Source organism: Pipistrellus kuhlii, unplaced genomic scaffold, assembly GCF_014108245.1.
Source record: "Pipistrellus kuhlii isolate mPipKuh1 unplaced genomic scaffold, mPipKuh1.p scaffold_m20_p_5, whole genome shotgun sequence".
NCBI classification, from domain to species: domain Eukaryota; kingdom Metazoa; phylum Chordata; class Mammalia; order Chiroptera; family Vespertilionidae; genus Pipistrellus; species Pipistrellus kuhlii.
In genome coordinates, this window is record NW_023425551.1 from 35,298,208 (window position 1) to 35,315,030 (window position 16,823).

The 16,823-nt window shown below is 38.6% G+C and overlaps 1 pseudogene; it reads left to right on the forward strand.

The window, feature by feature from the left end:
- Positions 1–5,297: 5,297 nt before the first annotated feature.
- On the forward strand, positions 5,298–14,975 carry LOC118705565 (annotated as a pseudogene).
- The last annotated feature ends 1,848 nt before the right edge of the window (positions 14,976–16,823 follow it).

Sequence of the window (16,823 nt, forward strand, 5' to 3'; positions counted from 1 at the left end):
CTGCGGCTTGCAAGCCACATGCAGCTCTTTGGCCCCTTGAGTGTGGCTCTTCCACAAAATACCACATGCGGGTGCGCACGTACAGTGCAAACTGAAACTTCGTGGCCCATGTGCAGACTTCGCTTTTCTGCTCTCAAAAGAAATTTCAATCGCTGTACTGTTGATATTTGGCTGTACTATTGACTAATGCGTTTGCTGACCACTGCCCTAGTGGATTCCTAAAACCCCTATGATCACCAAACCCTATATAAAAATATATTTTTCTTATATATACTTACCTATGATAAAGTTTAATTTTAAATTAGGCAAGCAAGAGATTAGCAACAATACCAAAATAGAATAATCATCACAATATCCTAAAACAAAAGTTATGTGAATGTGGACTCTCTTTGCTCAGGTATTCCATTCACAAACATAGTGGCTCTTCCATTTTAAGTACTTACCTGTTAAACACTGAGACAGTAACTTTTACTGTTTTTTACTTGCAACAGCAAAACTGGCACAAATTTCACTTCCTTTTTCACAATTTCATGGACAGACTTGTTTTTACCATAGATCTTAGTAACCTCGGCATACAGTTTTCCTTGCTGAGAACTTTATCCTTTTCACTTAAAGAAAACACTTTATAGTTTTGTTTTGACATGCCCCAAGTGCCAGCCTCACTACTCTAGAGCTTTCAGGCCATCATTAAATAAAATAAGGGTTACTTGAACACAAGCACTGCAATAATGAAATGGATGAGATAATCACGATGGGTACGAAGAGACTGGTCAGCAGGTAGCATGTGTAGTATGGACACACTATACAAAAAAGATGTCCCAGGGTTGGGACAGAACAAGACTATGTGAGATTCATCACCCAACTCAGAAGAGCATGCAATTTAAAACATATGAATTGTTTATTTATGGAATTTTCTATTTAATATATTCAGACAGTGCTTTGCTGCAGGTAGCTGAAACCATGGAAAGTGCAACTGCAGGCAAGTGAGGGATATTGTAAAGGAAAAGGTAGATATCACTCAAGAACAGGTGAGTAATACAAAGAGAAGGAAATTCTGACAAATAATGTAAGAAATGATAGAATAAAACAATTCAGCATAAGTGATAAATGCTTTATGTACTACAGTATTAAGGTTAATACATTTCTTTGATGGGCTCAGTAATATACTGGACAACGCTATGAAAGAATCACTAAAGAAGAAAATAGGTCAAAAGAAACTTTTAAAACTAAAAGGCAAGAAGAAAATCATATCATCATCAGAACATAAGAATTGGGGGTGGAGGGATTCAAAAGGTATAACAAACACATAAGTGGAATGCCAGCAGAGAAAAATAGAAAAAACTGAGCAGAAGAAATATTTGAGGTGATAGTGGCTGAATTAAAAAAAATAATAATGACAAACATGAAAACAAAATTCCAGGAATCTCAGAGAAAACTAAGCAGAATAAATTCCAAAAATTCTACACTTGGACCCAATTGGTGTGGCTCAGTGGTTGAGCATTGACCCAGGAATTAGGAGGTCACAGTTTCATTCCTGGTCAGGGTACATGCCCAGGTTGCATGCTCAATTCCCAGTGGGGATATTCAGGAGGTAGCCAATCGATGAAGTTTCTCTCTTATCAATGTTTCAACCTCTCTATCCCTCTCCCTTCTGTCTCTAAAAATTAGCAATGAAAAAGAAGAGATTTTTTAAAAATCTGCACTTGGGTGTATTATGCTCAAACTGTAGAAAACAAAAGACAGAAATAAAATGTTGAAAGAAGATGGAAGGAGGGGGACATCTTACCTATAGAGAAACACGAATAAAAATTTAGACTAGATGTTTCCTCAGAAAATGTACAAGCAAGAAGAAAGTGAGGTGAAAGTTTTGAACTATTGAAAAAATAATATTACAGAATTATTCAAGTATATGATCCTTCAAAAGTGAAGGAGAAATAATTTGTCAGACAAACAAAAATGAAGAAAATTCATTTTAGAAGAACTATTTTAAAAGAAATATTAAAAACAAACAAAAATCAGGGAGAAGGAAAATGAGATTGGTCAAACACTTTGATCTACATAATAAATGGAATAACCTCATACAAGAATAAAAGTAAATTACAATTTTTTACTTTTAAAAAATTATCCAAAATATACATTTGGTTAGAATGAAAATATTGCAATGTATTGGGTGATTATACCATATGACTAAGAGAAGTGAACCTCATTAATAGCATAACAGATGAGAGGAAAACATTTAGAATACCCTCTTACTTGCTATCTATACTATGTTTGAAAGAGTATAGTGTTATTTGAAGGTGATAGATTAATTAAATGTGCATTTTAAATAGTTGGGAAACTACTGATCAAATTTTAAAGTAAACTGAAATGTAAGAAAAAAACATAAAATGGAATCACATAAAATGTTTGCTTCAAATACACAAAGGCAGAAAAGGAGGAGAAATAGAACAAAGAACAAATGCAATAAATATAAAACAATTAAAAACTTGTTATATATTAATTTAATTATATAATAATTATTTTATATGTGAATGGTTTAAATATCATTCATATATAAAAAGGCAGAAATTATTATAATGAATAAAAATATCAGATTATATGATATCTAAAATAATACCACTTTGATCTCCAGGCTGAGATAGGTTAAAAGTAATAGGCTATAGAAGGATATGCCAGTCCCTCAGCCTGGCCTGCATCCTCTTGCAATCTGGACTGAGGGAACCCCCCACCCCAAGTGCATGAATTTCATGCATTGGGCCTCTAGTTCTTGTATATGTAACTATACCAATAAATCACATAAGAACTTAACAAGAGAATATCAAAATACATGATAATAATAGGACTGCAGGGGGAAAAATCAGTCAAAAAAGCTGGAATACCTATATACATTTCAGACAAAGCAGACTTCAGAAAAGGGAAACTTAAGGGAAAAAGAGAGACTTTGCATAATGATAAAGGAGTTAATTCTCTAAGAAGATATAACTATCCTATATAATAAAAGCCTAATATGATAAGTGTCTGGTCATCTGGTCCACCATTCAACCACTTAAAGCGTAATGTGCTAATGATATGCTAAGTCCACTCAACTTCTCACTATGATGTGCACTGACCACCAGAGAGCAGACAGTTGACCAGTCAACGAGTCGCTATGACATCCACTGACCACCAGGGGGGCAGACACTCCTACCAATAGGTTAGCTTGCTGCTGGGGTCCGGCTGATTGGGACCCAGCAAGTCAGGCCAGACATGCCCTGTAGTCCTCCTGCAGTCACTCCCGGCTGGTCAACCTCCTGCATCCCTCCCCAGCCCCAATCTTACACTGGTGGAGTCCCTCAGCCTGGCCTGCATCCTCTTGCAATCTGGACTGAGGGAACCCCCCACCCCAAGTGCATGAATTTCATGCATTGGGCCTCTAGTTCTTGTATATGTAACTATACCAATAAATCACATAAGAACTTAACAAGAGAATATCAAAATACATGATAATAATAGGACTGCAAGGGGAAAAATCAGTCCAAAACTGTACTTAGAGAATTGAACATCTCTTTTTCAATTAATGATGGATCAAGTGGGCAGAAAATCAGCAAGGGGTTAGTTGACCTGAACAGCCCTATCAATCATGTTGATGTGATTGACATTATAGACTACAACATCTAGCAATAGTATAATACACATTCTTCTAAAGCTGACATAAACATTTCAAAAAGATAGAATATGTTCTGAGCAACAATGCACACCTTAGCAATATTTTAAATATATTGTCATATAGAGAATGTTAAACTACAATGGATTTGAAATAGAAATCAATAACAGAAAGATAACTGGAAAACCCCCAATTATTTGAAAATTAAGCAATGGACACAAACATTGGGGCAGTAGGGCTTGCCCAGGGTGGGAATGGCTGGGGGAGGAGGGTCAACTGGGGAAAAAGGAGACATGTAAAATTTAGACCAAAATATATATAGATATAGCTATAGATAAAGATAAAGATATAGATATAGATATAGATAGATATATAGATATATAGATGTATAGATGTATAGATGTATAGATGTATAGATGTATAGATGTATAGATATATATAGATTAAGCTATATACTTTTAATAACCTATGGTCAAATAAGTTTCAAAAGATTTTTATAAACATTTAAACTAAAAGAAAATGAAATCAGATCTTATTAAAATATGTGGAATATAGTGAAAGCAATATTTAGAAGAAAATTTCTAGCATGAAAATACAAAATAAAATAAGAAAGATCTAAATTTTCTTGATCTTCCACCTTTGGAAACTAGAGAAAAATAGAACAGTTCAAGTGTAAGGCAAGCATCATTTTAGTGGATGATTATAGGCAAATGAATATTATTTTATAATTTTCACATGAGCACCAGAACCTTTTCTGTTAGTTCCAGATTGTATTTAGTCTCTAATGATATTTTATAGAATATACATACTGAGTGGCCAGATTATTATGTGTACAGATTATTATCATCAGAGATCATAATCTTCCATCTTTTCTGCATGATTGGTTCCCAAATTATGATTTTTGGTTATGATCCAACACTTCACACCTCTACACATGGTTTTAGAACATACTATACGTACTGCCTGAAAGATTTTTTAACTCATACGCTGCTCCACTAACTGATATTTCCTTAAATGTCTCCTAAAATCTAAACACAACATCTAGTAAAGTTAAAATTTCTCATCTCCTAATACACAGAAATTTCATATTTTATACATGTGTATAACAGCAAAATACTCATGCTGTATTTCAATGTCAATTTAACTGCAATTACTTTAAATAGCCATAATCAATAGAATATGTTTAAATTAAAATATCATAAATCAAGGTGAATGAACTAAAAAAACATATTATAATCTAAGTTCAAAATCATATTAAGTTAAAAAATTACTAAATATATACTTAATTTAATATTTTATATAAATGCTGAATTAAGAAAATTAAATAAATTTTAATGATTTCATCTTAAATTTTATGCATTACTTGATTGAATTTTAATTACTTAATATCACTTTAACTCCTATATGGAGAAGTGAATGGGAGATAGACTGGATGTGTAGAGGCCAATTAAATGGCTAAAATGGTGTATGAAAAAATGAATAATTTTTTTAAATTGCATTTTGACAATATATATGGAAAGATGTGGACAGATAATCCTAATGTGGGAGTAATGCAATCAGACAAGAGGGGAGGGAGACTTAAAGAGAGTTGTTAATGAAAATTGTCAGTTTTCTGGCTCAAGTATATAAGTGAATACTGACAGAATTGGTTGAAATGGGGTATATTGAAAATGGTAAGTGAAAGAAGAGGTGTGGATAATTATTTGACATCTGTTTGCAACACAGTATGTTGAGGTCCTCTGATTCATTCAAATGAAAATTTTGAGTGTGCACATTTATATATATATATATATATATATATATATATATATATATATATATATGCGCCAAGTAATCAGGACGACTAATCGCCAACCTCCCATATCCCCTCCCCACCACTGGCCTGGCCCTGATTGCCCCGCCAGACCTCACTGAGTACGAATCCATGCACAGGGTTTCTAATAGATATGTAAATCTAAAACTCAGAAGAGAGGTGAATACTGGAAATAGAGAACTGTGTGTAAATACATGAATTTTAATAATCACCTGAGGAGTAGATTCAATCAACTTAAGACAAATGATATTATAAAAGGATACCAAGAAAAAATGGTGACCAATTCTGTTACTTGACAATTACCTTGAGTAAGAAGAGCCAGCAAGAGAAGCATAAAAGGGTCATCAACTTGGGTAGGAGGAGAACTAAGAGCCTATGCTGTCTCTGCATACTGGGACAACTATAAATTATCTTTTTTTAAAAATTGCTTAAGGCAAATAGAAGCTCTTCATACAACTATATATGAAGATTTGAGGGAAAACAGTTCTTTATTACCTTCTTCCATTTTTTTTTTCTATAGCAACTGATTTATCTAAATTGTTTATCCCTTCTTTAGTCAGATTGATAAATTCTACTTCCCTAGAAAATACCATTTCATCAAGGTTTTCTAACATATTCAAAACATTGAGAAAATCATTGCATATGATAGTTTTGTGTTTCTTTTGTATTTTGTAGTTTTTTCTTTTATCATATCTTGTATATTTATGATTTTTCCTTTCATTTTCCTTGATAGCTTATTAAACAATTTATTGATTAAAAAAAAAAAAAAAAAGACTGAGTAGTGTGCTGTGCTAAATGCTGCTTTCCAGTAAAGCAGAGTGCAGAATGAAGTGTACCTGCTGGACTTAGTGGCATTTACATTATTGATTGTCCTTCCTGAGAACATTACTTATAAGACAGAGGTAACCTTGATAAGCAAATCCCTGTATCCACTGCATGAAGCTTTCATGGTCCAATGAAGGCAGTGGTCTTCAGACACTGAAAACAGAAGCAATACAGAGTACTATTTTTATTTTACTTAAAAACAAGCAACACAACCAAAACAGATGAATCATACAACCAAAACAAGAAAACAATCACCTCTGGGCCTTTATTTGTTTCACTCTTTTTTTTTTTATAAGGAAAAATCTCCAAACAAGCAAACAAACCTGAAACTTAGAACAAAGGAAGCTTCTACACTTAAAATTTACCAAAAATTATTATACATTAAACTCACCTTATAGTGTTATCTACTTTCATAAACTCTGTTTCCAGTAGAACTCTTGAAGAACTAGTTCAAACTGATGATAAAGGTCTCTTTCAGGGGGTGAAATTGTATGTATTTCATGATACATAAAAGAATCCTATATAATAGAGAGGTTATACAAATTTGACCGTCATGCTCTCATAAGATGGCTGCATATGACCAGGCCAGCAGAGGGGGTTGGTGAGGGATGACTAAATGACTGAACAGCAGGCTGCATGTGGCAACCAGCCCAGTGGGAGGCCATGAGAGGCAAGCAGACTGGCAGGGGGGAAATTGGGGGCAACTAGGCTGGTGGGAGTGGCAGTTTTGGGTGACCAAGCCAGCAGAGGGAACCATTGGGGGCAACCAGGCCTGCAGGGGGCAGTAAGAGGTGACCAGGCCAGCAGCAAGGGGAGGGGGGGGGGCAGTTAGAGGTGACCAAGCTAGTCGGGGGAGCAGCTGGGGGTAATTACACTGACAGAGGAGCCAGTGAGAGGCAACTAAGCTTGCAGGGGAGACAGTTGGGGGCAATCAGGCCAGCAGGGAGGGGGCAGTTGGGGGTGACCAAGCAGGCAGGCAGGTGAGGGATGAGGAGTCAGCTGTCCCAGATTGCGAGAGAGATCAGGACTGGGCCTAAACCAGCAGTCAGACATACCCCAAGGGGTCCTGGATTGGAGAGGGTGGAGGCTGGGACCAATATGCAGAATGCATGTTGGGTGACCCCGTCACCCCCACCTCTGCACAGCCAAGTCTCCCCAGCAGATCATGTGCTCTCTGGTGAAGAATTACTTCACCAGATGGCAGAACCTGTTTCTAGACAAGATTTTCCATGTCACTGTGTTATGCCAAGAAACTAGAGGCTCTCTGAGAAGATGTTCCCACAGCTTACATACTTCCTGGAGTGCTGGCTGCGTGTTAACCTCAGGTGAAATTGTCCAGATAATGGAGCAAAGTGACCTCACCTCGAATGATGTTGCTGTGGACACTCTGAGATAAGTGAAAAGGAGGTGAGGCTCCACAAGGGTGCCAGCTCCGAGGAGTCCCTGGCACACATCTTCAGGAACACAGCCAAGAAGTTGTTCCATGAGGACGTGGGAGTGCTCGCCTACTGCACCCTGAGAAACAAAGGCTTCCAAGAGGTCACCCTTGAAAGGGATGGAGAGGTTCTGCTCCGCCTTGAGGCTGCTCACATCTTTCAGAACATCCAGAAGTGGTCCTGAAGCTGTAGAGGGGCAAGTTCCCCTGCCACTTTGTGGAGGTCCTGGCCTGTGCTGGGGATGCCTAAGAGGCAGGGCCAGGCCCAGGCCCAGGCAGAGGACGGACGTGTGGACAGGGCACTGCTGCGACACATGGAAGGCATCTATGCTGCCATCCTGGTGTGGCCCCCGGAGACCAGAGCCCATGTGCAGGAGCTGTACCAGGACAGACTGGGGCAGGGCAGGGGGTGACTCCCCCAGACCCAGGCGGCTCTGCACACCACCTAGCAGGGCCCAGGGCAGCCTGCCGGGCCATCAACTGGTAAAGGTCCAGCAGATGCCCGGCCTGTAGGCCACCTGAAGAGGGGTGTCAGACACGTGAAGGAAAGTCTTAGCATCTCTGTCATCACTTTGGTTTTCAGAATTCCCTGCTCCCCATCTGCCAGCTCCCTTCCTTTGAGGGGCATTGTTGTCATCACATGGGTGCAACTGGAATATGGTATCTTGAGAGGATTGCTCCAATGTACTGTATCCTTTATCTGACGATGAAAAAAATCCCAAAGAACAAGAATGGAGACAGACTACTGTCCTTTAGGCTTAAAAAAAAAGAAAAAGCCCAGAAGTATCCTGCAAAGAGTTGCAGAGCTGAGTCTTGGTTCTCAGAGACTGGATGAGGAAATGGCCCGCTTGGCCCTGACTTGACCCACTTACGTTACTCTTGAAGGTGTCTTTGCCACAATGGAAATAAACTGCCACCTTCTGGAATAGGGGCTCATACGAAAGTCTGCATTCCCAACTTTTCTTGAAACAGATCTATGTTTGGCTGCGGTGGTCCCCGTCCTGAGACCAGGTCCTGCTGCTGGGAATCAGGGGGCACTGGAGTGGAAGCCCCTCTCCCCTATGCCCTTTTATATTCAGGGATTGAGCTGGACTCACTTTGGGGGAGGCCTGGCCAGGGTGAGAGGTGTCACAGACCGAAGGATGGAGAATGGAGAGGCGGACACCCTGCTCGGTCCCTCCCTGGGTGGGTCAGGCAGATAAAGGCTGGACAGCCCACCCCACAATTGGATGAGGCAGCGTCCTCTGTGTCCACCTCTCACCCCGTGGGCCCAGCCACTCCCCTCAGCTCCGGGCAGCCCTCTGCGCTCCACAACAGTGCACTCTGCCCTAAGTGAGAAGAAAGAGAGCGGTTGATCCACAGACAGCTACACAGAAAGGTAGGGCTCATGGCCGGTGAATGCAGTGACAGTGGCAGGAGCCTCTCCTGCCTCCATGGCAGTGCTAAGGAGCAGAGAGAGAGCTGAGTGCTAAGGAGCAGTGAGCCGGCGGGCAGTAAGGAGTGAGGGGTCCCGGACTGTGAGAGGGATTTCCAACCGGCAGGCGGACATCCCCTGAGAGGTCCTGGACTGCGAGAGGGTGCAGGCTTGGCTGAGGAACCCCCCCAGTGCATGAATTTTCTAGTTTATTCATACGCAATGAATAAATAAATAAAATGGACTCCTAGTTGATATCTGACAAAGTATTTGGAATTTAAACCTGCCAGATCTCACATTTCAGGGCCCTCATAGATATCAGGTAATGTAATTCAAATTGGATTATAATAGAGACAGATTTCACTTATCAAGATTTAGTTAATCAAATGTCATCTAACAAACATTCATTAACATTTTAAAAGTCATATGGAACATATGGATTTTATTCCCATAATCATGGCTTAAAGGTATGAGTGATTATATAAGCGAGTTGCCCAGTTGTTCTACTTCCATACTCTGCCAGTGTTTTATTAAAGTTCCGTGAAGTACTTAACTGCATTGTAAGTGCAGGGGGCACGAAGAGCCCGACAAGGGCGCAGCTTCTTCTGTGGGTTGCTATTAATCGTGCTGATTTTGGGCCCCTCAGTGTGACTACAATTGGACATTAGTATTAACTTCTATGGTTCTGTATAGTGGCACGTTTAAAAGTGGAGGCTGCCTTGGGACCCAGGTATTTATGTGAAAAAACTTAGAGTATTAATTATTTGTTATTGTATAGAGCACATGTGTCAAACACAAGGCCCGCGGGCCAAATCCGTCCCGCCAGGCCTTGCAATGTGGCCCGCACCGCGCTGTCATCACTGCACTCCGCTGCGTTTCCATCACAATGACAGTTTATGACTGTTCAGTAAACCATTCGGCCCGCGATTTAGGCTGGATTTTAGATTTTGGCCCCTTCTCTGATTGAGTTCGACACCCCTAGTATAGAGTGTTGTGTACATTTTATCTAAATGTAAAATCATATACCTGCTATTTTTTTAACCCAAATCAAACATCTATTTTTTTCTAAAATCCTCATTTAATTTTTAAGGTGTGCCTAATAGTCACACACTGTGCTTCTCCAAAACATACTGTATTTCCTTTCTTTTCTTCTTCCTTTTATTAAATTTATTTAGGCAACACTGGTGAACAAAATTATAGAAGTTTCAGGTATACAATTCTATAGCACCTCATCTGTACTCTGAATTGTGTACTCACCACCTAAGCCAAGTCTTTGTCCATCACCATTTTTCCCATTATATCCTCCTCCCTCTAGAAATCACAACACTGTTGGCCACTATATCTAGTATGACTTTTATAGGGAGAGAGGAAAGGAGAAGGAGAGAGAGAAAAGCAGCGATGTGAGAGTGAATCATCAATCAGCTGCCTCTTACATGCTCCCTACTGGGGATCAAACCTCTATCCCTGCATATGCCCTACAATTGAACTGCAAACCTTTCAGTGCATGGGAAGATGACCAACCAACTGAGCAACACTGGCCAGGACTCCCTATATATATATATTTTAAGATGAGAGACATCTCTCCTAAAAGGGCCTGCTATGCTTTTCTTCAAGCAAATTTTATCTTGAAATCTCATGACTGAGAGACTTTATTTTAAAAATGCACAAAATATGTTTCTAATAAAAATGTACCCCATAAATTTACCATGCTTAACATAGTGATGGTAATCTCACTATTTTCACATTGTAATCAGGATTTAGTTTAATTGCATGCTATTTAACAGACTACACACCACCAGTTTTTAGTGGCAACACAGCTGGATTCATTTTTCAAGATGAAAGATCACCCACTATAAACTTGCACTGCTGGTGAGGCTGAAAAATACTCAGATGTAAGATTTAAATTGGCTACAAGGGTAGACATTTCTTTGCAACCCCTGGGTAGCATATTAAGCAAAACTGAAATATTTAATTTTAATTAGAATATTGAATTAGATTCTAAGTCAAATCTAGGACAGAGTTACAAAGGGAGCTGTCTCATTGTAGTTAAAAGTGTTAAAATGAATGTATTGCACTCCAAACAGAACATATATGGAATTTCAACTAGAAAGCAAAGATGGAAAGTGACTGATAACAGTTGCTAGAAATTACCCCATGGGCAGAAAAATATGAACAATTATAATGCTTCAAGAAGAATACAAATAGGCATTTGGATAATAACCTTCCCTATAAATGTAATTATAGAAGTTTTAATCTTGATATTAAAATAGTTTTTCTCAACTAACCTAAGTAACATAATCTCTATTACGGTTAATATCCTTGATTAGCACAAGAATCTAATTGTGTTGGGCAGCTCTTATAATTCTTTCAAATCCTTCTGTTCCCTCATACTACATCTCCCACTGCTACAGGTCCAGCTGGCTTCAGAGCAACCCAGCAATTCTTTGCATTTGAACTAGAGCCATGTAACTCCTGCTTCTTGCTCTTAGGCTTCTTTGAGACAGGAAAGTAAGTAGGACACCTGGGATTATACACTCAGGACTAAGTAGGAAGTTCACAGTCATCTCTAAAGGCCCCATCACCATTGTAGAATGGGGGCCAATGGGTACATCAATCTGAGATGCTCATTGAGATATTCAACAGGTTTCAGGAAATGGAGCACTGGCCTTACAGCAGTTAGCAATCACCATAATGCATTGTTGCACTGGTTCTTCATCCTTTCTTCATCCTTTCTTGTTGTACATATTCTGCCACTTACTACTGCTTCCTGGAATGATTCTCAGAGTAAACTACTTCCATTCAAGCCTATATCATAGATTCAGAGACATAAGGTGAAACATATTTTAGAAAATAAGCAATAAAATTGTTAAGTTTATAACTGAAACCTTTACTGATACTTAGAATTTGTGATTAAAACCTTTAAATGTCTAGGCAACAAGTATATTCTCTTTGGTTAATCCAACTTTTATATTTATTACATTTATCCTATCTAATCAAGAGGGAATATGCTAATGGACTATCACACCCTCACAAAGATGGTCACACCCAACCCAATAAGGAGGGAACATGCTAATTGACTGCCAAGCCCTCAAAGATGGGAGCACCCTCAGGCACAAGATGGCGGCACCCAGTCCCATCAGCCCTGCCGGGGTGGCAGGCACATGACACAGCCAGGCCCACCTGCAGGAAGTTTCGGCTGCTCTGTGCACCTATCTCCGAGTCCCCAGTCCCCTCAGCCCCCCAGCCACCCAGAGCCCACAGACAAGCCTCAGATAGCAACTGACCAGCTGCCCTGGGCCACCTTGAGGTGCAGGCAAATCTCATATGGCAGCTGCCTAGCTGCCCAGGGCTTCCCAAGGCTCAGGTAACCTGGGCCAGCTGAGGCTTGCACTGCCAGCAGTGGCAGCAGCAGAGGTGTGATGAGGGCATTATCTTCCCCTGATTGCTGGGTCACCTCCCACCTGTGAGGGCTCCTAGACTGTGAGAGGGACCCCGCCCCTCCAGTGCATGAATTTTCATGCACCGGGACTGTAGTTTGTAAATAATTGTAGCTTTTTACATATTGGATGTAGTCACTACTATATAGTTATCAGCTTGAGGTAGTTTGTGTTCTTGGGAAAGTCATTGCAAATACAAGATGGCTGTCAAAATTGAATTTCTGCAAAATTAATGTGGAAAACTGGATATGCTGCAAAAATTTTTCTTTGTTTGATAAAAGTGAGAATCGTGGGGATGGATCTGAACTCTCCCAGTTGCATTGTGCTTTTTCTGAAATCAGAACCTATCCTTTCTGTTTTAATTGATTGTGGTTGCTGTGGTTATGGTTGTGACTGTGGTTGCTAATGCTCCTGAAGTTGTCAAGCAGATTTATAGGTATACAGTTTTAATAGGTGACATATTCTGTTGTAGTGTTTGTTGAGAAATGATAATACTCAAGGTACTGCAACATACATTATTTAAAAATATTATGACAGTCATATATGGAGATTTCCCCTTAATATTAAGAGAATACAAAAAAAGGGAAGTGGAATAATGTAACCATTCCATATTGCTAGAAAATAGCTGAGATTCAAACTAATGTTTACTACTTCAAAAGCAAGAGAGCTTTCTTTGGTTCTTGCATAAGCTAGGTGTTGATACATCAATTTCCATGATGCACATGATGTTTTAGAGTCATTTGTTTGTTTTGAAACTGGAGTCCTGGTTCAGAGATATCTTTCACAACAGCTAGTAGAAGAATATCCTATTCATATCTGGAAATTCTGGATCAACTGTGCAAAAATTGATAATTTGCTCCAACTTACATTGCTATTTTTAATACTACTCAAATTTAATATAAACATAAAAGTAGTAGTGGTATCCTATATTTTACCATAGACATAATCATGAGCCTTTGCTAATAGTTCCTATCAGTCTTAAAAATAACTGCAATTTCAGATGATGCCAGAAATCATGAAATATTTATTTACTTTTATTCCTTTAAGTGAAGGCAGTTTGATAACGCTTTCAGCTCAATCTCGTTAGCTTATTCTGGCATTGGTTCTTTTCTTTCTAATCAACTGCCTTGGCAGCTATTCCAACTCCCCCATTTCATGGACTAACTTTTCCAACTGGATTGGTGCTCTGGGGGACACTATACACATAAACATAATGTGAATGACACCCCTATAATTGTGCAACATGACCACAAGTTATCTGGGTTTTGGGTACTTTATTCTGGAATCATCACTTATTAGTTGGTTATTCTGGATGAACCACATACTAGCTAATGCTACCAACTTTATAGGGAGGGATTTACCAAAAAGACTCATGAAATCTGATCCAATTTAAATCGTATCTCACAACATATTTATGAAGTTTCATACATATGGATGGCAACTGAAAGTTATTCCTATTTCTATGCTCTATCATTTTTATATTTCATTGAGAGTATAGAAATAATTGCAGGAGTAATGTAATTTACTCAAATTTTGTGGGGGTGTTTTGTTTGTGTTGCTTCATTTGTGTTTTTGTTTTGGTGTTGTTGTTTTTTTGAGGCATAACTTTGACAAAGATGTTTACAGTCATTATTATCTATGTTTCTTTAAGAATATCATTGGGTTTTGAGATGCTACAATAATATATTCTATTACGTTTTCTCTCTTGGAGCCAACCTGAGTTGACACAGATTTTAGATATGAAATCATTGCATTTAATGCTATTTAGAGTTGACATTCACAAGTTAAAGTGGAAAGTTGGGAGCATAAGAAAGGTTTAATAAATATTGGCATAGAAATTCCTATTAAGAAGCAAAATAGGAAGGATCAAAGGTGGAAGCTTTACCACAGCAAAAATTCTGCAACATTGACAACCATGTACAAAATGTTTCAATATATGTGCTACTAGATTCAGGTAAAAATTAAGTTTTTAAAGTTAATATTTCCCCACCCACACAGAAAAAAAATAATCTTTTCTCTGGTTATAATGTTGTGAGAAATGAATATAGAACATTCTTGAAAGTAACCACTTACCCTGAAAGAAGGTAGGCTGGAGAGGACGGGATGGTATTAGGGAGATTTTTGACATATGCTAGCCATGTTGCTTAATACATAAAGTAGCATACTGATGCATACTGGGAAAACCAGAAAGAATAAAATACAGTCACATGTGATTTGTTTTTGTTTAGTAGTTGAAACTTTGCGAACCAAAAAGGTCAAAATGCACCAGGAGCCATTTACTTGGGACTAACTTTGTGCCATTTTACTTTTCTAGAACTCAAATCCTCTCCAATGCAACTGGTTTGCCCTTAAACAGGGATTTAACCCAGAACCAGAAGGGCATCTCTGCCAAACGGCAAGGGCATTAGGCCAGCTCAGCGAGCAAAATTACATTAATGAGAACAAAAAGGGCCACAATGTGCAGCAGGCATAGAGGCTATTTTAAACAGAAAAATTGGCAGCTAAAAATGATAGTTTGTGGCAGGCTAATTTGGAAAACAAAAAAAAAAACTCTGAGGAGAAACTACTCAGAGATAATCAACATAATACAAAACTTGGCCAAATCCCTGAGTTTGATAAAATTTGAACTATTAATATTACCTAACCAACAAGTTTCCTCACTTTTAAAGTTTATATTCTAATTGAGCTATACATTCACCTCTGTATGACTCAGTTTACTTATCATTTATCAGTCTGATGATAGTAGCTATTTAACAACGTTGTTGGGAGAAATTTGTATGTTAATGCATTGAAAGGGCTCAATGCATTGCCTGGCACAGAGTAAGTACTCCGTAAGTGAAGTGTTCACAGGCTTTTGTCCAGAGATGCTCAACATTGTCTATGAGAAAGAATAGGTGTTCTAAAATAATGAATTACTTATATCTTCTATGTATATACTGCAATGATATTCAAAACTTAAAATAGTAACATAAATACCTAATTTATTGAGTTAAAAATATGTCGCTTTTAAACTATTAACTATATAAAGTAGGTTAGAAGATATCATTAAAAAGATTTTTATTACTATAAAAATATGTCTGTATATGTTTAGGTATATATATATCTCCTATATAATAAAAGCCTACTATGTAGATCGACCAAACGGCAGAATGAACGGTAGCTATGACACGCACTGACCACCAGGGGATAGATGTCCAATGCAGGAGCTGCCCTCTGGTAGTCAGTGTGCTCCCACAGGGGGAGTGCTGCTCAGCCAGTAGCCAGGCTCATGACTAGTGAGAGCAGCATTGGTGGTGGGAGCCTTTCCCGCCTCCACTGCAGGCAGGCAGTAAGGAGCCAGAGGTCCTGGACAAAAGAGCTCCTGACTGCGAAAGGGATGTTTGACAGGGGGATGGGGCCTAAGCCAACAGGTGGATATCCCCCAAGGGGTCTCAGACTGCCAGAGGGCACAGGCTGGGCTGAGGGACACCCCTTCCTCCAGTGCACGAATCTCAGGCCTCAAGTGTATGTGTGTGTGTGTGTGTGTGTGTGTGTGTGTGTGTGTGTGTGTATGTATAAGAGTAGTTTTAAGATTATATATCAGTATTTTGAATCTGTGACTTATTTTAATTTAACTAATGAAATAACTCTGTCTTCTTCATACCTGTCTCTTTCTCTCTCTCTCTCTCTCTACCCCTCTCTGTATTTATAAATGAGTATATGTGATCCTTAAAATTATAAAATAGCTACTTTGGGTTTATTAAATTTTAAAATTTAAACTTAGTATCCTCAGTCTAATAACTAGCACGAGTATAAAAACCAGAATTTAAAAAAGCAAATAACTATAAAATAGTGCACAAAGATTTATTGTGTGGTATGTATTGAATAGGATAAAGTCCAATTAAGACTTTTTCTTTGTACAGGAAAACATTATGGACAATGTGTGATTATAATACGTGAATATAGAAGGTAGATGTATATCCACAGTGTGATGAGAAATCCAGTCAGAAAACTGAGCTAATAGCAGGCTTTCTGCACACGAGCAGAGGCCAAACTTCCACAGCTTTGGCATGTAAAGCATTTTAGATGCTAAGATGACAGAACAGCTCATAAAACCATCTGTTATTTACTGATCCATCTGTTGGTCAGCAGAGAGCCATCAGAACCCAAGAAATTCTTTGGTCTAAGAAACAGCATAATTTCCATTCTTTTTAAACTTAGAAATAGCATTAATGACTTACAGAGTCAGTATTTTATTACAGCAGACCATAAAATGT